Source organism: Oncorhynchus clarkii, chromosome 3, assembly GCF_045791955.1.
Source record: "Oncorhynchus clarkii lewisi isolate Uvic-CL-2024 chromosome 3, UVic_Ocla_1.0, whole genome shotgun sequence".
Lineage (NCBI taxonomy): Eukaryota > Metazoa > Chordata > Actinopteri > Salmoniformes > Salmonidae > Oncorhynchus > Oncorhynchus clarkii.
In genome coordinates, this window is record NC_092149.1 from 78,163,833 (window position 1) to 78,185,557 (window position 21,725).

Here is a 21,725-nt window from a genome sequence, read left to right on the forward strand (position 1 = left end):
TGGCTATTTGAAATAAAATAAATAAAACATATTTTGATTTGTTTAACACTTTTTTGGTTACTACATGATCCCTTATGTGTTATTTCATAGTGTTGATGTCTTTATTATTATTCTACAATGAAGAAAATAATAAAAATACAGAAAAACCCTGGAATGAGTAGTTGTGTCCAAACTTTTGACTGGTACTGTATATAAATATATTTAAAATGTATTTTGTTTTATATATATATATATATATATATATATAGACACAAGTTTTAAGTATCCCATCTAGCCATGAACGCAACACCCCCAAGCCTGCTTTGGCAGCGGTGACGTCACTAGGTCGAGTGAATTGAGGTGGAGGCAGCTACGTGAAAGGAATTGTTTTGAGAAATCAAAGAAAGTACGTGAATTAATTCTTTTGCTTACGACTCGACTGGTTTGTGGAAACGGTTTATTTTCGTTCTTGTTCGAGTGTGTGTGCTTCGTCAGTCCCCGTTCTCGTTGGAGTGAACACAAAGGTAAGAAAATAATTAACTGAGCGTAAAGTTGGTGTGGTCGCCCCGGGTGATGTTTGTGGCGTGAACTATAGCCTATAGTCGCTGCATTTTATTTTCACAAATGTAGCATTGCGAACCATGACAAGTCAGTGGTTATAAACATTATACAGAGAAGCCTATTTATCGTTTGGTACAAGGCCTAGAGGTGGACAATATATTCATGGACCATTTTGTCAGAACACTAAACTAAACGTCACTTTCTGATTCTTTCAGTCACTGTGTCGTCGTGTCCACACACTGGCGGTACACCAGTTGTTAGGCTGTATGTGCGTTTTTACAGGATTGTTTATATATGGTTAACGGGAATGCATTTTTTTTTTTTTGTTACATGAAATAATGCACTTATTATTAGAAGTAGGCTGCAATATGCTAGTAGAGTATATCGTGTAAATGTAACATTCGACTCATACAAATGAATATATTGTGCTTCTGTTTGAAACCAAATATTGTCTGGTTTGCATTGTAGGCTGTTTTTCTTTTAAGAGTTCCTCTTACTTTCAGTTTTGTCTATTTGTGGTTTTCAGGTTTCATCAAGTGGAGAACTGCTAAATGCTATCCCGTAGCCAATAACCTTTTCCCACAATTGGTCTACAATCCAATCAAAACCTAGATTCCCGCACACATCTCATATCCGTTGGTATGAACATTTTGCTTCAACAGCTTCGCTTAGACAATTAAACCATCTTCATTGCAAACCTTTATCACACATTGAGGAAAATTATATTTTGTTGCCAGAAAAAAAGGAGCTTCACATTGTAGGCTACGATAGCCAACAGGGATTACATACAGTAGTAAGCTGTAGTGCAGTCTGGAAGAATGGTTAATGAACTTCTTTCAAACACAGTCCAGACAAAAGAGCAATGACAGAAACAACTAAAGAAATTTAATGTATAATCCACTACTCTTTTGTCTACTAGGCTACTGTTTAGAAACCATCACTCAGCCCAAGGCTGACCTTTATGCAAATTAACTCACTCACACCACCACTCCACAGCACCTTTATGTTATTCCATCAGGCTTTCAGAGGTGTGAAGTGGTACCATCGAGAGATATTGTACTTTACAGTCAGGAATTAATCCCATTTTTTTTTTTACCGGTGCTGCAAATGTCACATAAATGCCAGAACTAACACATTTAGCTCTGTGCTGTGGACAGTAATATGAAACCGTTCCACTGATTAACAGACTCATAAGGAAATTTAGCTTATCAGCTTTTTTTTGTCCTTATCAGATCAGTTTTATGTGATGCGGATGAATGTTCTGTATCTGGGACAGTCAGCGGGACAGTGGGTCAGGTGTAGTTTTGGGCCGCACCTAGCAGATACACCCCTCTGAGAGGTAGGTCACCATGGCAACACAGTTTTTACGGGACATGGTTGGCTGCCATTGCAATGATAGGTATGTAAAATGCAGGTTTTGGCATTCTCTGTAGGCTTGTTGTTAAAGGTCCAATGCAGCTGTTTTTACCTCAATATCAAATCATTTCTGGGTAACAATTATGTACCTTGCTGTCATTGATTTCAAATAAAATGCACTGGGAGAAAAGGGTCAATATCAGGTGATAGCTATATTTATCCAGATACGCATGTTCTTAATTTCATATGGAGCTTGGATGTTCTCCGTAATGGGACAGTTTCTACATGCATCCAATCCGACCCTTAAATCTCCTTGCTACCTTATGAGTCCAGGGAGCTATCTGGGATGAGCTCCCTTCAAGACAAACGCCTGATGCGCGTGCACCCACTTACGTATTTGTAGAATATTTTGATATCGCAATAGGGTATGTTTCAACATGCTGACATATCTAAGCCTTTATACTTAGGCATGAACAAATCCACTTTCAGAAATGTATAATATCATGTATAATATCTGTAGTCATTATCTGATCATTTATGGATCTGTATAGAAAATTAACTGATTTCAATAGTTATCCTTACATGATCTTCACATCTTCAAATGTCTGTTCAAATAGACTAAATCTCACTCGTGATCAGTGTCCAGTCTCCAAATTATTTAACCTTTATTTAACCAGGAAAAGCCCACTGAGACCCAGAGTCTCTTTTTCAAGGGAGACCTGGCCAAGAAGGTAGCAACAATCAATACATTACATCATTAAAACATACAACACAACATGATCCAGCCTAAAAAAGAGCATTTACACTCCTCTGTAAGATTTCTATCAATATTTTAAATGAATTCAGTGGCACTAACGTATCTAGATGAAGCATGGATTGTAGACTATTCCTTGCCTTTGATGCACAAGAAGAGAAGGTAGTCTTGCCTAATACTGTGAATGTCCTGGGGACTTTAAGTAGCAACCACCTAGCACACCGGGTATGGTAACTGCTGGTGGTGAAGGAGACCAGACTACAGAGGTAAAGAGGGAGTTTACCCAAAGGGCTTTGTAGATGAACACATACATTTGTATCTTTCTGCGCATATAAAGTGAGGTCCAACCTACCATTCGGTACAAGGTGCAAGGCTGGGTGAGTGATTTGGCATTTGTAATAAAGCGCTAGGATGCATGATAAACAGAGTTCAGTCTCTGTAAGACAGAGGAGTCTGCATGCATATACAACAAGTCACCATAATCAATTACAGAGAGAAAAGTGGCCTGAACAAGCTTCTTTCTAGTCCTAAGCGGGAAGCAAGCCTTATTACGAAAATAAAATTTCAATTTAAGCTTTGTCACAAGATTATCCACATGAACTTTAGATGACAACTTGTCATCCAACCAAATACCTAGGTATTTGTAGGATAACACTTTTTCAATGGATAAGCCACCATATGTGACAATGCTAACCTTTGGCAGAGTTCTAGTTTTGGTAAAGGTCATGCATTTAGACCATAAAGGGAGGCCTGCAGTGACTGAATAGCAGTGTAGAGCTCTTCAACAGCCTGAACCAGAGAAGGAGCACATTCATATAAAACTGTATCATCTGCAGCTTTGCTGGTTGCATCCCATTTCCCAAATCATTAATACAAATTGAGAACAACACAGGAGCTAAAATGGAACCCTGGGGCACACCTCTATTAATCTCTAGAAAGCTAGACTTGTGATTGTCTGTATATACACATTGTGTTCTGTCAGAAAGATGGTTTCTAAAACAATTTACTGCCCCTACACTGAGACCAATGTTTCAGTCTCGCTAACAACAATTCATGGTCAACTGAATCAAAGGCCTTTGATAAATCCACCAACAGAGCAGCACAATGTTGCTTTTTATTAGGTGCATTAATGATGTAATTTGTCCCTGCCATAGCTGCAGTTTTGGTACTGTGCCCCGATCTAAAGCCAGACTGAACCGCGCTCAGTATGTTCTTTTCAATTAAGTTTTTTAATTTTGAGTTCACTAGGGATTCATAGATTTTGGCCAGGATAGAGTGTTTAGAGAGAGGACAATAGTTAGTTATTAGCATCTGAGGGTTCTCCACCCTTTAGCAGTGGGAAGACATAAGCTGATTTCCAAATGCTGGGTATGGAATTGGTCAAAAGACTCAAGTTGAAAATGTGAGCCACAGGTTCAGTAATAATACCAGCCGCTATCTTTAAGAGGTAGGGATCCAGGTTGTCTGGACCTGCAGACTTTTTAGTGTCTATTGCCTTTATTGACCTCAGTATAAGAAACAGAACAGGCTCAAGGTTAAAATGGTTCACATGGGGGACTATATCATAGTTGACTGTAACAGAGCTTACATTAGAGTCCTGGGCCCCACCATTATCAAAAACTGAACCAGCAGATATGAAGTGCTTGTTAAAACCCCTACAATATTGTCTTTATCCTTCACTTCATTAGAATCTATAATTAAATGGTCAGGAAGGCCAGAGGATACATTAGAACCTGACACTGATTTGATTAGCTTCCAGAACTTGGTAGGGTTGTTTAGGTTCTCTGTGACTGCATTTAAATAGTCATCTGATTTGGACTTCCTGATCAATCATGTGCATTTGTTTCTTAGCGCTCTGAAGGAGGCCCAGTCAACAGGAGTGTTTGTATGTCTAGCTTGAGCCCAAGAGATGTCTTTCTAATTCATTCTGCCAAGTTATCTGACAACCAGGGATTGTCTGGTCTGTGTGGTGCAGACACTAGAGAAGAGAACCCATGATTGAGAGGAATGGGAAACAGTAACTTTGCGAGCCTGATAATACATGATCTAAGTGACGTATAGTTGGTATTAAGCAGTCACAAAAGTATGCCTTATTTACTTTGAGGAACTATTAAAATAGTGGTATTGTCAGATAGCATAGGCAGCAGATCTGTAGAGATGAGGTGATGACTCTATAGAGATGAGGTGATGACTCTGTAGAGATGAGGTGATGACTCTGTAGAGATGAGGTGATGACTCTGTAGAGATGAGGTGATGACTCTGTAGAGATGCGGTGATGACTCTGTAGAGATGCGGTGATGACTCTGTAGAGATGCGGTGATGACTCTGTAGAGATGTGGTGATGACTCTGTAGAGATGTGGTGATGACTCTGTAGAGATGAGGTGATGACTTGGAATGAAATAGTCATCAGCAATGTGAATAACTGATGATTAATAAGTCATAAGCAGTAATGGGCAGTCAAATGAATTACTTAAATTACTTTAAAAAATCATAATGTGATTTTCTGGATTTTTGTTTTAGATTCCGTCTCTCACAGTTGAAGTGTAATTATGATAAAAATTACAGACCTCTACATGCTTTGTAAGTAGGAAAACCTACAAAATCGGCAGTGTATCAAATACTTGTTCTCCCCACTGTATACATCTAACAGTTCCTCTCTCTTCATATCTGTGTTTCAGATCTCTATATAAGTTTCTCTGTCTTGATCTCAGTGTTTCAGATCTGTATATATGTTTCTCTCTTTCTCCATATCAGTGTTTCAGATCTGTATATATGTTTCCCTCTTTCTCCATATCAGTGTTTCAGATCTGTATATCTATAACAGTTTCTCTCTCCATCTCAGTGTTTCAGATCTGTATATCTATAACAGTTTCTTGTTATCTTTGGAACACTGACCTAAATAGACTTGAATGTCTCTCTAAAAAGGCTATAATTATAGTGTTCAAGACTTGGTGGAGCCTTGCAAGCCCATAGCCCATCCCTTGATATTTAGTGGTTTCTCATTCCACTCAAACATATTGTTTTATCATATGTCATACGTTTGACAATTTTCTGACTGGCCATCCTGTAGAACTAGAACATGTGTAATCATCCACATTTATAGCTAGGCTACACAATAAATAGTGACTTCCACTGTGACGTGTAAAACTGACCCAGTATCACCAAGACGTCATCATTACTCATCTGTTGTGCTTGTTAGAGAAAAGAAGCCATGTTGTAAAACCACCCATTCACAACACCACTGATTTGGTAGCACAGTAGCTGGTCCTAAACTCTCTGCTCTTTCTCCTACTGCAAAATGTTAATCTGCCCAATAGAGGACTAGATGGACACAGACGGTTGGAGATAATATTATGTAATGAGGGATGGTAGGTCCAAAGGTTAGCTCATTGTTATTCTCCCTCTATCATGTGGCAGCAGTTACAGGGTAAATCCATTTGAATTCAATCACTTTTTGACTGCACCCCTTTTCGATTTGAACAAAACCTTCCATACGTATTTGCCTGTTGTAGAAGTGCTCAGAAAGTGACTTTTTGGACCTGAATACCAAAACATTCAATAGATAAAGATGCTCAAAGGGACCCTATTTAGCATAACCCACCATACCATGAGACTTCCATGTCTTCATCCCTGGAAATTATAAACAGTTGAGATTGATATCATTTAAAAGCGTACAAAACAGGGTTGTCAAACAAAAAATAAATGTTAATGTAATTGTATTTTCTTTCTTTTTCTATTATCTTAAAGGTCAATGCATATGTTGTACCTTAGACCTGGGGGTGCCACAGGGTTCAATTCTCGGGCCGACTCTTTTCTCTGTATATATCAATGATGTTACTCTTGCTGCGGGCGATTCCCTGATCCACCTCTACGCAGACGACACCATTCTGTATACTTCCGGCCCGTCCTTGGACACTGTGCTATCTAACCTCCAAACAAGCTTCAATGCCATACAACACTCCTTCCGTGGCCTCCAACTGCTCTTAAACGCTAGTAAAACCAAATGCATGCTTTTCAACCGTTCCCTGCCTGCACCCGCACGCCCGACTAGCATCCACCCTGGATGGTTCCGACCTAGAATATGTGGTCATCTATAAGTACCTAGGTGTCTGGCTAGACTGTAAACTCTCCTTCCAGACTCATATCAAACATCTCCAATCTAAAATCAAATCTAGAGTCAGCTTTCTATTCCGCAACAAAGCCTCCTTCACTCACGCCGCCAAACTTACCCTAGTAAAACTGACTATCCTACCAATCCTCGACTTCGGCGATGTCCTCTACAAAATAGCTTCCAATACTCTACTCAGCAAACTGGATGCAGTTTATCACAGTGCCATCCGTTTTGTGTTACTAAAGCACCTTATACCACCCACCACTGCGACCTGTATGCTCTAGTCGGCTGGCCCTCGCTACATATTCGTAGCCAGACCCACTGGCTCCAGGTCATCTACAAGTCCATGCTAGGTAAAGCTCCGCCTTATCTCAGTTCACTGGTCACGATGGCAACACCCACCCGTACACCTGCTGGAGCGCGTGCTATCTCACTGATCATCCCTACAGCCAACACCTCATTTGGCCGCCTTTCGTTCCAGTTCTCTGCTGCCTGTGACTGGAACGAATTGCAAAAATCGCTGAAGTTGGAGACTTATTTCCCTCACCAACTTCAAACATCTGCTATCTGAGCAGCTAACCGATCGCTGCAAGCTGTACAAAGTCTATCGGTAAATAGCCCACCCAATTTTACCTACCTCATCCCCATACTGTTTATTTATTTACTTTTCTGCTCTTTTGCACACCAGTATCTCTACCTGCACATGACCATCTGATCATTTATCACTCCAGTGTTAATCTGCTAAATTGTAATAATTCGCCTACCACCTCATGCCTTTTGCACACAATGTATATAGACTCTCTTTTTTTTTCTTTTTTTCTACTGTGTTATTGACTTGTTTATTGTTTACTCCATGTGTAACTCTTGTCTGTTCACACTGCTATGCTTTATCTTGGCCAGGTCGCAGTTGCAAATGAGAACTTGTTCTCAACTAGCCTACCTGGTTAAATAAAGGTGTTCTCAACTAGCCTACCTGGTTAAATAAAGGTGTTCTCAACTAGCCTACCTGGTTAAATAAAGGTGTTCTCAACTGGCCTACCTGGTTAAATAAAGGTGTTCTCAACTGGCCTACCTGGTTAAATAAAGGTGTTCTCAACTAGCCTACCTGGTTAAATAAAGGTGTTCTCAACTAGCCTACCTGGTTAAATAAAGGTGTTCTCAACTGGCCTACCTGGTTAAATAAAGGTGTTCTCAACTGGCCTACCTGGTTAAATAAAGGTGTTCTCAACTGGCCTACCTGGTAAATAAAGGTGTTCTCAACTGGCCTACCTGGTTAAATAAAGGTGAAATAAAAAATAAATAAAATGAAGACCTTATTTTACATCATCTGAGGTGTGACCTCCATCGGTTGAGACACAACTTCCTCTTGAATACAGGGTGGGTGTCATGTTTTGGCTGATAAGTGCTAAAATGGGAAAAAAAACAGACATTTAAAATGGTACCACAAAGATGGTTGGAGGTTCACACATCAGAGAATGTTGACTTGAATGTGAATCTGTTTTTAAATGATACTGTCAATCCTCCGTAGGAAACCTATTGAAATCGTATTGATGAGAATAGACATGACATCTTTGTGGGGGGGGGGTGCCACATATCTCCGCATACACACTGCAATCCTACTTATAGTGAGAGCAAATGTTGAAGAGATGCATGTCATTTTAGGCACACGGTACATAATCATCAAAAACGTCCCTTCCAGCTTGGCACTCTCTTTAAGAGTTATCCGACAGGGACAGTCCAAGGAGACTTTGTCCTCTGGCTGACCCTTCTATTTCTGCCCTCTCTCATCAGAGATGGTTCTACAGCCTTTTCTTTCTCCTTTTCATTACACTGTGTACCAGCTCTCCCATTTTTCCTCACTCACTCTCTTTCTCCTTCTCACTCATTTTAAGCCTTTTATCTCACTTCTGTCTCAACGCTCCCATCCTCCCTTCCCTCTCTTCACCCTCTCTCTCAGGTCCTCACTCCGCTTGCAGCCAACAACTGAACCAACAGTCTGTCAGCTCAGCTCCAACAGACTTGTGTCACCACTGGGCACCCAGCCTAATCCTGTTCTGGGCTGCAGATACGGACAGAGAGGGGGACAGATAGAGGGGAGGGGGAGATGGCACTGGTACATTGGTATGTCTCTTTCATGGACCATCCACTCCCTGTCCACAAGCCCTGACCCCAGCCCCATATGGTTCCGTATAAGGCCCTTAAAACAGGCCCTTTTAAAAGACCCATCTTTTCTATGGATGCTGGGGGAGATGGAGGACGTAGGAAAGAGAAGGGAGTATGTTTCAGTGACTCCCATCCAATCAGTTAACTCAGTTCATCATCAACACATGAAATACAGCTCCAGGGTATAGCTTTAGAGACACTCCACAGGGCTGGGACCAGGGGGAGCTGGGACCAGGGGGACCGGGGGGGAGCTGGGACCAGGGGGACCGGGGGGGGAGCTGGGACCAGGGGGACCGGGGGGGGAGCTGGGACCGGGGGGACCGGGGGGGGAGCTGGGACCGGGGAGGGGGGGGGAGCTGGGACCGGGGAGGGGGGGGAGCTGGGACCGGGGAGGGGGGGGAGCTGGGACCGGGGAGTGGGGGGGAGCTGGGACCGGGGAGGGGGGGGAGCTGGGACCGGGGAGGGGGGGAGCTGGGACCGGGGACCACTGGGGGGAGCTGGGACCGGGGGGGGGCAGGGACCAGAAGTGCTCGGGGGGGAGCTGGGTCCGGGGGAGCTGGGACCAGGGGGCAGGATTTCTGTTGGGACTATGAGTTTACACCACTGCCACTCTCCCTCTTTCTCAGTTGACCTCAGTTCATGACCTTGTCTGAAACAAACACACACATCTGACAGAAGCAGTTCAGTAATATCACTGCATCAAGGTTTGGATTCCCTTAGCTTGCTATCTGGTCACTGGAAATACAGTGGGTGGTGGGATTCTCTGTGTGTGTTTGCCTGCTGTCCTAGTTTTAGCCTATATGCGAGTTGATAATTAAATACAAAGGCATCATTTAATTCCTTACTACTTGTGCACTCTCGCTGACAACTCATTGACACTTCCGTTCTGTGAAGTTGTCAAAGTTCCTGTCAACTTGGGGTACCAGTGTTACGCCCCCAGAGGCGGCAGGCGCAGCAGTCATATGTTAATGCAAGGCTAAAGCAGCCGGTCACAGAGAGCAGGCGTGTTGCCAGCAGTAGCATGACGCCGTGATTCCCTCTCTGCCTCCTGGCTTCAGTCATGTTCAGATAACCCAGATTGCCAGGGTGTTCTGAGGAGAGGTTAAACCCTCATGGAGCTGGACTTCCATTGTGGAGAGAGTGGGATGGGAGAGAGAAGTAGGTTTGTCTTACCGGGATATACGATAATACTGGCTCTGAATAAAAGGGGTGATTATTTTCAAACCCCGGTGAGTCTATGTGATCCGAAAGTTAGCAATGCTAACAAGCACATGTCAATCCCATATAGAATGCTAATGAGTGCATTGTGAACATTTTAATAGTCTCTGATCTAAAGTGTTTGCAGGACAGACAACCCATCTCAAAGTTATACAAGTTAAAAAAAAATGCTACTCACAGTTTTCTGTACACACTAAACAAATATTAGACAGCAAGGTTCTTGATCCAGGAGGGGATTCTCTAAAGTTACCTTGCGAAGATTGATTTTGGAAGAAGTTAGTTATCTAGCTATGTGGTTAACTAGCTACTTAATTAGCTAATCAAATGCACACTTGCAAAACACAACCTGTGGCGTACTTCATTAGCATCGAATAGCCCCTGCGATATTCAACTTTTCAGGGAAGTTAGGAACCAATATACACAGGCAGTTAAGGAAAGCAAAGGCTAGCTTTTTCAAACAGAAATGTACATCCTGTAGCACAAACTCCAAAAAGTTCTGGGACACTGTAAAGTCCATGGAGAATAAAAACACCTTTCCAGCTGCCCACTGCACTGAGGCTAGGAAACACTGTCACCACCGATAAATCCACAATAATTGACCATTTCACTAAGCATTTTTCTACGGCTGGCCATGCTTTCCACCTGGCTACCCCTACCCTGGTCAACAGTTCTGAGATCCCCAAAGATTGGAAAGCTGCCGCGGTCATCCCCCTCTTCAAAGGGAGGGACACTCTAGACCCAAACTGTTACAGACCTATATCTATCCTGCCCTGCCTAGGGTCTTTGATAGCCAAGTTAACAAACAGATCACCAACCATTTCGTACCTTCTCCGCTATGGAATCTGGTTTCCGAGCTGGTCATGCACCTCAGCCACGCTTAAGGTCCTAAACAATATCATAACCGCCATCGATAAAAGACAGTACTGTGCAGCTGTATTCATCGACCTGGCCAATGCTTTCGACTCTGTCAATCACCACATTCTTATCAGCAGACTCAACAGCCTTGGTTTCTCAAATGACTGCCTCGCCTAGTTCACCAACTACTTCTCAGAAAGAGTTCAGTGTGTCAAATCGGAGGGCCTGTTGTCCGGACCTCTGACAGTCTCTATGGGGGTGCCACAGTGTTCAATTCTCGGGCCGCCTCTTTTCTCTGTATACATCAATGATGTCGCTCTTACTGCTGGTGATTCTCTGATCCACCTCTAGGCAGACAACTCTCCTTCCGTGGCCTCCAACTGCTCTTAATTGCAAGTTAAACTAAATGCATGCTCTTCAACCGATCGCTGCCTGCCCATCCAGCATCACTACTCTGGACGGTTCTGACTTAGAATATGTGGACAACAACAAATACCTAGGTGTCTGGTTAGACTGTAAACTCTCCTTCCAGACTCATATTAAACATCTCCAATCCAAAATGAAATCTAGAATTGGCTTCCTATTTCGCAACAAAGAATCCTTCACTCATGCTGCCAATCACACCCTTGTAAAACTGACTATCCTGCCGATCCTTGACTTTGGCGATGTCATTTACAAAATAGCCTCCAACACTCTGCTCAGCAAACTGGATGCAGTCTATCACAGTGCCATCATTTTGTCACCAAAGACCCATATACTACCCACCACTGCGACCTGTATGCTCTCGTTGGCTGGCCCTCGCTTCATATTCGTCACCAAACCCACTGGTTCCAGGTAATCTATAAGTCTTTGCTAGGTAAAGACCTGCCTTATCTCAGCTCACTGGTCACCATGGCAGCACCCACCCGTAGCACGCGCTCCAGCCGCTATATTTCACTGGTCTCCCCCAAAGCCAATTGCTGGATCAAATCCCCAGCTGACAAGGTAAAAATCTGTCATTCTGCCCCTGAACAAGGCAGTTAACCCACTGTTCCCTGGTAGGCCGTCATTGTAAATAATAATTTGTTCTTAACTGACTTACCTAGTTAAATAAATAACTTGATCACATGTTGTGTGCTGCGCAACAGTGAGTTACTAGCAAGGCTCCGGTCTCGTTGTTGTGTGCCTGGGGACTTCGATCTGCTTTCTCTTAACGAATTGCACAAGTTGACTGCAGGTATGTACTTAAAAAGTAGTTACAAATATTCAAATGGATAAAAATAAAAAACGGTATGGAGAGAGAGAATCAACTACTTCCCCATTACTGTGTAAGATGTGATCCTCTGTTCCCCTGTCCATGCATGGCTCACATAGCCCTGATGGTGACACAGCTCTCACGGTCAGAGGTTGCTGCTATATCCTAACCTATCCCTGATCTTTTCTCTGGTAAGACTGGTAGAACTACCCTATAGCACTAGATTACAGTTTTAAAATACTACCTTATAATATCAATGGAGCCCCTAGAGATTTCCACCAGTTAAGACTGTGCTTTTAACAGTTTAGAATGTGTCTCTTAGGACACTGAGCAGTTCTGACTGAACTACCCAATCACCCATCTCGGCATCGCTCTAGCTAGAGGAAACCTTGAGCTGTGATGTGCTATTTAACATCACCTGTCAATCAATTAATATAATATGCCTTCTGTGTGTAATTGTTCATCATCCGAGTTCATAGTGTGCCATTAGTTAAAGCAGTTACTGATTTATCACGTATCACATTTCCTCTGGATTGGTCTCAATGTGTTAGTGTCAAAGAACCCCTTTTCACCCCTTCTCCCTCTATTAGTGCGCACCAATACTGCAGTGTGCCGCAGTGTTAATTCTCTCACACACACGCACGCACAGACACAGAGGGTGCACTATGAAACTGTTTTATTTATGAGATGGATGGCTTAAGGGTGACTGGGGTCCTAACAAGATTACCAGGGCCAAGCAAATACATGGTCACGCACAAGCAGATACCTGTTGAATGTTGGTGTTTTGTGTGGAAGGAGTGACATCAGCATTCTGCCTGTTTGGGAAAATAGAAACACTTTGGTTGCCTAGCGATGGGTTGTTTTGGCTTCCATTTTCTAAAAGAACATCTATTTTATTTGGTGTTGGTATGTGACAATGTGTCATAGTTGGTAGTGTCAGGAGGTTTGTCCTGACCAAGAAAATGTCAGGCTCACACACACGCACACACTGGTTAATGCTGTGTCAGCCGGTCGTGACTGTGTGATTTTTAGTCTTGGGCCAGAGATGATCCTATTCACACAGGCTGCTTCCGTTTCTCTCCTCTGATTGTGCGTCAACCTTACTTCCTGGGGCTGGGAGCATTGTCACGACGTCAGAGCAGGGCTTATATAACACATGCACGCTTGGGCAAGGCAAGCAGGAGAGAAGTGACTCACCCCCAGCATATACCTGCAGCACACCAGGCCAAAGGCCATGGCAGCCACATTGACTGTCTCTCTCTGTGTGTAGAGGGGGAGGGAGAGAGAGAGAGAGAAATAAGTGGTCTTGTGGCATGCCAACGACCAGCAGGTGGGTATGGTAGTGTAATGAAGTAAACCCACTTTTTTCACTCCAAATAGTTCTCTCTTCACATTCTGTCTTTCTCATTCTCCCTGTACTGTCACTCTGGTGCCATTGGGTTGCTCTTCATCAAAGAGAATAATTCAGCTATTCAGAGCAGCTGTGAAGGAGAGAAGAGCAGGAGGTACAAAGAGAAGGTTAAGCACATGCTGAAAGAGTCAACAGCACTTTATATTACTGGAGAAAGAAGAGGGGCAGAGTAAGAGAGAACAAGAGACAATTTTTACTTAACATTATGTAGTCTCTCATTTGCATATGTAGCAATTTTGGTTAAGTTAGCATCGAGCAGTGATGTCTACTTCCTGAGACCTTGAAGTACAGGTGCCAAGACTCATGAATGCTTTGGCTTGTCAGATGTACAGACTCCGTTACACATGCTAATCTGAATTCCCTGAAGCCAGCCTGGGAGACACAGCCAAGAGAATCTCATCCACATGTTATGCTCATGTTATGCTCTATGCTCTGGTTCTTGACACCTACAGTGATTGCACAACACCATGTCTGTGTAGGCAAAGCTCTCCTCTCTCCTCACTCTCATTCACTCACAATATAGTTTATGTAGTAGAGAATAGGCCCCAGAGACGTCTTCCACCCTCTCCTGGCATAGTACCAGCCCCAGAGACGTCTTCAACCCTCTCCTGGCATAGTACCAGCCCCAGAGACGTCTTCAACCCTCTCCTGTCATAGTACCAGCCCCAGAGACGTCTTCAACCCTCTCCTGTCATAGTACCAGCCCCAGAGACGTCTTCAACCCTCTCCTGTCATAGTACCAGCCCCATGGACCCACTTAAATAATTCATTTCATGGTAAAAGACTTTATAAGGTTAAAGATAATGATTAAAGAATTCTACCCGGAAACGTAACCATTAGGGATTATAGGTTATGTAGCATATATAAGGAATAATGAAAATGTTAAAACATAAGTGGGGGAAGAGAGAAATGTATGTTTGTTCCTAAAGAAAACACAGAGAACAATTAAACTGTGTTTGAACCGACCTGGCTAGAACTCTGAGAAATTTACGATAGGACAGGGAGTACCCCTCCAGGTTCCCCTAATCTGGGTGGAATGGAACTGTCAAACCGTGGTGAGAATTCTGGAGAAGATGGCTCTCCTAATGTTAGTGCGCATGTGTGTGCGTAAGTAAGGAGAATGGTAAAAAATGAATGTCTTTGTATATGAACTGAAGAGCTCTCGTGAATAAACATTGATTTGACTTTTCTAAGCTGGGAATTCTGTCTTTTTCATTTAAACCAGAACTTTACCAACTCTGGGTTGCAGACCGATTTTGAATAATTTAAATGTATGAAAATTGAAAACAAAATTCCATCTAATTTGATGATACAGAAGTAGCAACACAAGGATATAACATCTATAGAAGAGACAGGAATGCTTATAGGGGAGGTGTTGCTGTATCTATTCAGAGCCATATCCCTGTAATGCTTAGAGAATATCTTATTTCGAGTGTTATTGAAGTGTTGTGGTTGCAGGTTCACTTGGCACATCTAAAGCCTTTTCTTTTTGGATGTTGCTATTGGCCACCAAGTGCTAACCGTCAGTATCTGAATAATGTGTGAAATGCTTGACAGTGTATGTGATGTAAACAGAGGTCTACTTTCTTGGGGACCTGAATAAGCTGTGCACTCAAAAGGAAGCTTCTCACTGTAACCAGTGCCTTTAATCTGGATAAGGTTATTGATCAGTTTACCAGCGTGTTTACAAACACTACAGGAACAAGATTTAAATAAAGGTGATTTTTTTTTATATAAAAAAAATAAAAACAACTTCTTATGGCTGCAGGGGCAGTATTGAGTCGCTTGGGTGAAAGGTGCCCAGAGTAAACGGCCTGCTCCTCAGTACCAGTTGCTAATATATGCATATTAATATTAGTATTGGATAGAAAACACTCTGAAGTTCCTAAAACTGTTTGAATGATGTCTGTGAGTATAACAGAACTCATATGGCAGGCAAAAACCTGAGAAGAAATCCAAACGGGAAGTGAGGAATCATGTTGGTCGATTTTCAACCCAGCACCTATTGAATTCACTGTGGGATATGGATGAAGTTGCACTTCCTAGGGCTTCCACTAGATGTCAACCGTCTTTAGAAACTTGAATGAGGCTTCTACTGTGTTGTGGGGCTGAATGGGAGCTGAATGAGCCAGGTGTCTGGCAGAGAGCCAAGGGCTGGTTACACGCAATTCACATGATAGCGACCTGCGTTCCATGGCTTCTCTACACACAAAGGAATTCTCCGGTTGGAACTTTATTGAAGATTTATGATAACAACACCCTAAAGATTGATTCTATACTTAGTTTGACAAGTTTCTTCGACCTGTAATATAACTTTTTGAAGTTTTCATCCGACGTTCGGATGGACCTGCACGAGCGTTTGGATTTGTGTACTAAACACGCTAACAAAGGTAGCTACTTGGACATAAATAATGGACATTATGAACAAATCAAGCATTTATTGTGGAACTAGGATTCCTGGGAGTGCATTCTGATGAAGATCATCAAAGTTAAGGGAATATTTATAATGTTCTGATTTCTGTTGACTCCAACATGGGGGATAATTGTATTTATTTTCTGAGCGCCGTCTCAGATTATTGCATCGTTTGGTTTTTCCGTTAAGTAAAAAAAAAAAATACAGCGGTTGCATTAGGAGAGGTATATCTATAATTCCATGTGTATAACTTGTATTTTCATCTACATTTATGATGAGTATTTCTGTTGAATTGATGTGGCTATGCAAAATCACTGGATGTTTTTGGAACTAGTGAACGTAACACGCCAATGTAAACTCCGATGTTTTTATATAAATATGAACTTTATCAAACAAAACATGTATTGTGTAACATGAAGTCCTATGAGTGTCATCTGATGAAGATCATCAAAGGTTAGGGATACATTTTATCTCTATTTGTGCTTTTTGTGACTCCTCTCTTTGGCTAGAAGAATGGCTGGGTTTTTCTGTGAGTTGGTGGTCACCTAACGTAATCGTTTGTGGTGCTTTCGCTGTAAAGCCTATTTGAAATCGGACACTGGTGGGATTAGCAACAAGAGTACCTTTTTTTTTTTAAAATGGTATAAGATACTCCATATACCCATCAGCAACCACAGCTAATGAAGTCTCTGAAACCCTTAACAAATGGTTGCAATCTGTTTTGGAATGCGTCGCCAATAATTAACTGGTCCTGGACATCTCTCAAACTAAGAGCATTGTATTTGGAACAAATCACTCCATAAGTTCTAGACCTCGGCTGAATCTGGTAATGAACGGTGTGGCAGAACAAGTTGAGACTAAATTACTTGGTGTTACCTTAGATTGTAAATTGTCATGGTCAAAACACATAGATTTATTGGTTGTAAAGATTAGAAGTCTGTCCGTAGAAGTGAGGCTGTGCTTTTTTGGACACCACACTCAAAAGCAAGTCCGGCAGGCTCTAGTTTTGTCATATCTTGATTATTGTCCAGTTGAGTGCTGCGAAGAAAGACCTAATTAAACTACAGGTGGCCCAGAACAGTGACACGTCTTGCTCTTCATTGTAATCAAAGGGATAATTTAGATACTATGCATGCCAGACTCTTGGCTAAGAGTTGAGGAGAGGGACTGCATCACTTGTTTTTATAAGAAACATTCATCTTTTCAGTCCTCACATCCAAAACAAATTCAAGAAAGCGTACAGTACTAATATAGAGCCGTTATTGTATGGAACTCCCTTCCATCTCATATTGCTCAAATGAACAGCAAACCTGGTTTAAAAAAAAACCCAGATAAAGCAACAACTCAAGGCACAACGCCTCTCCCCTATTTGACCTAGATAGTTTGTGTTGGTATGTAGGCTACGTGTGCCTTTTTTAAATTGACGTAGCTCTGTCCTTGAGCTGTTCTTGTCAAATTAACTTCTGTTCTTGCCTATTAATGTTCTGTATTATGTTTAATGTTTTGTGTGGACCCCAGAAAGAGTAGCTGCTGCTTTCGCAACACCTAATGGGGATGCTAATCAAATACCAACCCTCGCCTATCATAGTACCATCCCTAGAGACCTCTTCAACCCTCGCCTATCATAGTACCAGCCCTAGAGACCTCTTCAACCCTCGCCTATCATAGTACCAGCCCTAGAGACCTCTTCAACCCTCGCCTATCATAGTACCAGCCCTAGAGACCTCTTCAACCCTCGCCTATCATAGTACCAGCCCTAGAGACCTCTTCAACCCTCGCCTATCATAGTACCAGCCCTAGAGACCTCTTCAACCCTCGCCTATCATAGTACCAGCCCTAGAGACCTCTTCAACCCTCGCCTATCATAGTACCAGCCCTAGAGACCTCTTCAACCCTCGCCTATCATAGTACCAGCCCTAGAGACCTCTTCAACCCTCGCCTATCATAGTACCAGCCCTAGAGACCTCTTCAACCCTCGCCTATCATAGTACCAGCCCTAGAGACCTCTTCAACCCTCGCCTATCATAGTACCAGCCCTAGAGACCTCTTCAACCCTCTCCCATCTATCCTCACCCACCGCTTAAAATCACCACACACACACACTGCTGCATCTGGTCTCCCAGGTTTGCACAGCACTGGGACTAGTGAGAGAAACAGGAGAAGTTCAATAACGACTATCCTGGAGGTTTGTGCGTTTCTGTTTGCTTGTGTGATGAGTGACCGAGAGTTTGTTTGTTGCATCTGAAGCTAAATCTAAATCCACATTGATTCTGGGGTTCAGACTATGGTTTCCGCCTTCTATACACAGTGTGTGTGTGTGTGTGTGTGTGTGTGTGTGTGTGTGTGTGTGTGTTCAATTCACCTGGCATTGTGGGTGTCATTTGTGTTGAGTGACATAGTTAGGAGCTCTACTGCTAAATCAGAGATCCATGCATCACGTGTTTGTTTTGACGGGTGTTTTCGCAGCCAGTCACTGTGAAAAGGACACATTCTGACCTGCAGGGAATTGGAGGTTAAACGTTAGCTGAGGGGAACCTGCAGGCAACTGCAGACCAGTGGCATCACATTTCCTCTGTGTGCTGAGTGTGTACAGTATGAGCAGTCTGCAGCCCACCTGAGCTTAGTCCTCTGAGCTAACGGTGGTGCTTACACCAGCAGATCTCTGTTCTACTCCACGGTTTCTTTTACATTCCTATATACCTGAGTGGTGTGCAGTGTGTGTGATCAACATGGCCAGTAATCTTCTCGATGTTCAAGGGATGGGTTTTCCATAGGGCATGATTTCCTCCCATGTTTCCATCATTCTCTTCTGGGTATGTGTTTGTCTTTAACTCAGGGTATCTCATCAGAATAGTCTCAGGGCTAAACCTGTGGTGACATGGTGCCTTGTGCAGGGATGAAAACTTTTCGGTAATATTTGCCGTTTTGATCACAATTGGTCATCCATGTGAATTGTGCAGATCCATAAAAAACGTGTGTGGGGTCTGACAAAGTACGCAGGTGCAGAGTGTATCACCCCATTGAGCTATATAAGAGGTGCAAACGGATTGTCTTCCTGGGACAATCTCAATACTCGTGTCCTCCACACCTTCTCAAAACACATTGGAGGAGAAGGTCAGAGGGGACAGAACTCTGGGTTTCTCATCCAATGGGTTTTGAGGAGAGAGGACGCAAAGGAGTATGCCGTTGATATTCTCCCACTATATGCTCACTAACCTTACCTTCTCTGGCGGCTGTGTCATCACGCGCTCTTAACAAAAACACAATAGCAGTTTGGCTTAGAATACTGACACGACTGCGAACGCAAACAAATGAATGTGAACAGAACAAAACAGTGGTACCAAGTAGGCTCAGTAAACACAATATCAGATGGATAAAGACATGTCACAATCTATATTTAGACCAGTGGTATTAACAGTAAACACTATCAGATGGATAGGCATGACAATCTATATTTAGACCAGTGATATTAACAGTAAACTAAATATCAGATGGATAGGCATGACACAATCTATATTTATTCAACTGAAGTTGAATGGAGATCCAAATCATGAAAACACAGCCTGCTACAGTGAGATGCAGCCATGACCAGCTGTCTTTCCAAACAAATAGGCCTATAGGTCCTCTTCAGACATGGAAAATCCTGCCACCCTACACTTCAGTGGATTTAAATTTGACCCACGTAATGAATTAAGCAATGTCAGCATACCATAAACATGTTTCCTGAGTATTGAGATGATTCAAATATGTATTATGTACTTGTTGTTATATGCAACTGTATTACCTTTCTGGACTGTCACTAGTTATCATCCCTGCTTGTGGGAGGCACTATGATTGTTGGTGTGTTTATGTCTGTGTGCCATTGATACACTTCAGATGTCCATTACTTTAAGTTACATTCAAACACATGACCTTAAGCAACCTAAGGAAATAGGCAACTGGTGTGACAGTGGCAGATGTATTTGATTTGGGGAGAACCCAAAATATTTTACGCTACCCCTTTTTTTGTGATATCCAATTGGTCCCATCGCTGCAACTCCCATACGGACTTGGGAGAGGCAAAGGTCGAGCCATGCGTCCTCCGAAACAACCCTGCCAAGCCGCACTGCTTCTTGACACAACCTGGAAGCCAGACTCACTAATGTGTCGGAGGAAACACCGTACAACTGGAGACCGTGTCAGCGTGCATGAACCCGGCCCGTCAAAGGAAACATGCTAGCACCCGGCTTAGGCAATGCGGATGCTCCAGGAGCCATGTTGGCCCCAGCTGGTTGTGCCACAGAACCCTCTCCAGTACTGTAACTGACAACATAAAGGACAGTTTGCAGAAGTACAGTCATTGTGAATGAGGATTGTCTTGGATTTGCCTGGGTGGAGAGAGTGTAGTACAATAATCAATGATGATGTTCAGTACACTGCTTTAGCCCACAGCCATGTGTGTTGTATTTCACCCTTTGGTTGACAATATGGCTGATTTACATTGGCACTCTGACACACACACACACACGTACGTGTTCACCTCAGCATTACCCTCACTCTTCCAGACGGTGCTAAACAAACTGAGCTGTACATCAAAGCTCTTGTTTTCTGTGCTTGGTATTGTGTGCCCAGGGACATGGAGGAAGCGACCATGCTGTCATCTCTCCTGGGGTAACATAAAGAATACATGATTAACACTGTAGTCTGGTGCACTTCCGTTGAAGTGGTGAGAGATAAACAAAGGGAAGAGAGAACATGCCAGTCACACAATGATGGTAGTACAGCAGGAACCTGAGCGAGTCAAAGGTCACATCTAGAGACTGCAGGTGCAGTAGAGATACTCTTAATCATCGGCTATAAAAAGCCAACTGACATTTACTCCTGAGGTGCTAACCTGTTGCACCCTCTACAACCACTGTTATTATTATTATTATTATTTGACCCTGCTGGTCATTTATGAACATTTGAACATCTTGGCCATGTTCTGTTATCTTCACCTGGCACAGCCAGAAGAGGACTGGCCACCCCACACAGCCTGGTTCCTCTCTAGGTTTCTTCCTAGGTTTTGGCCTTTCTAGGGAGTTTTTCCTAGCCACCGTACTTCTACACCTGCTTTCTGTTTCGAGTTTTTAGGCTGGGTTTCTGTACAGCACTTTGAGATATCAGCTGATGTACGAAGGGCTTTATAAATACATTTGATTTGAGTAAGTTAGCCCAAGAAGAGGGAGGGGTTAAGATGGTCCTGGGACGGACTACATTAAAATTAAATAGGACACTTACTCCAACGCCTGTACCTATTGCTTGACAACATTTTTAAATCTAGACAGATTTCAAGCCAACTCCATCTTGTACTATGTGAGTGTCCAGGCATTTTATTCTACTACACAATTTTACCTCACTTTGTTGCAGTCTGACCAGTGCGTAGAGGTAGGTGTGTGTGTGACCACCACGCCAACCGTAACCATGGAAACTCACTAAACGATGTCTCTCCCACTCGGGGGAAGGGAAAGAAATGACAGAACCAGAGTGAAAGTGAGAAATTGCTTGAAAATTTGGGAGTGAATGGAGTAAAGACTGAATGGAGAAAGATATAGGAATTCAGTTTGTGTTAGTGAAGCTGGACATGTGAAAGCGTTGTCCAAGGCAGCTGACCGGGACTGGGTGGACCCAAGACGCTGCCTACTCTTCTC

The 21,725-nt window shown here is 42.9% G+C and overlaps 1 protein-coding gene across 1 annotated transcript in view; it reads left to right on the forward strand.

Moving 5' to 3' along the window:
• The first annotated feature begins 319 nt into the window (after window positions 1–319).
• Window positions 320–21,725, forward strand: part of LOC139404994 (NCK adaptor protein 2a) — a 44,979-nt gene continuing 23,573 nt past the window's right edge. The window contains exon 1 of the mRNA XM_071147554.1: window positions 320–503. The gene's annotated coding sequence lies outside the window, so the exon portion shown is untranslated. The remainder of the gene's footprint in view (window positions 504–21,725) is intronic.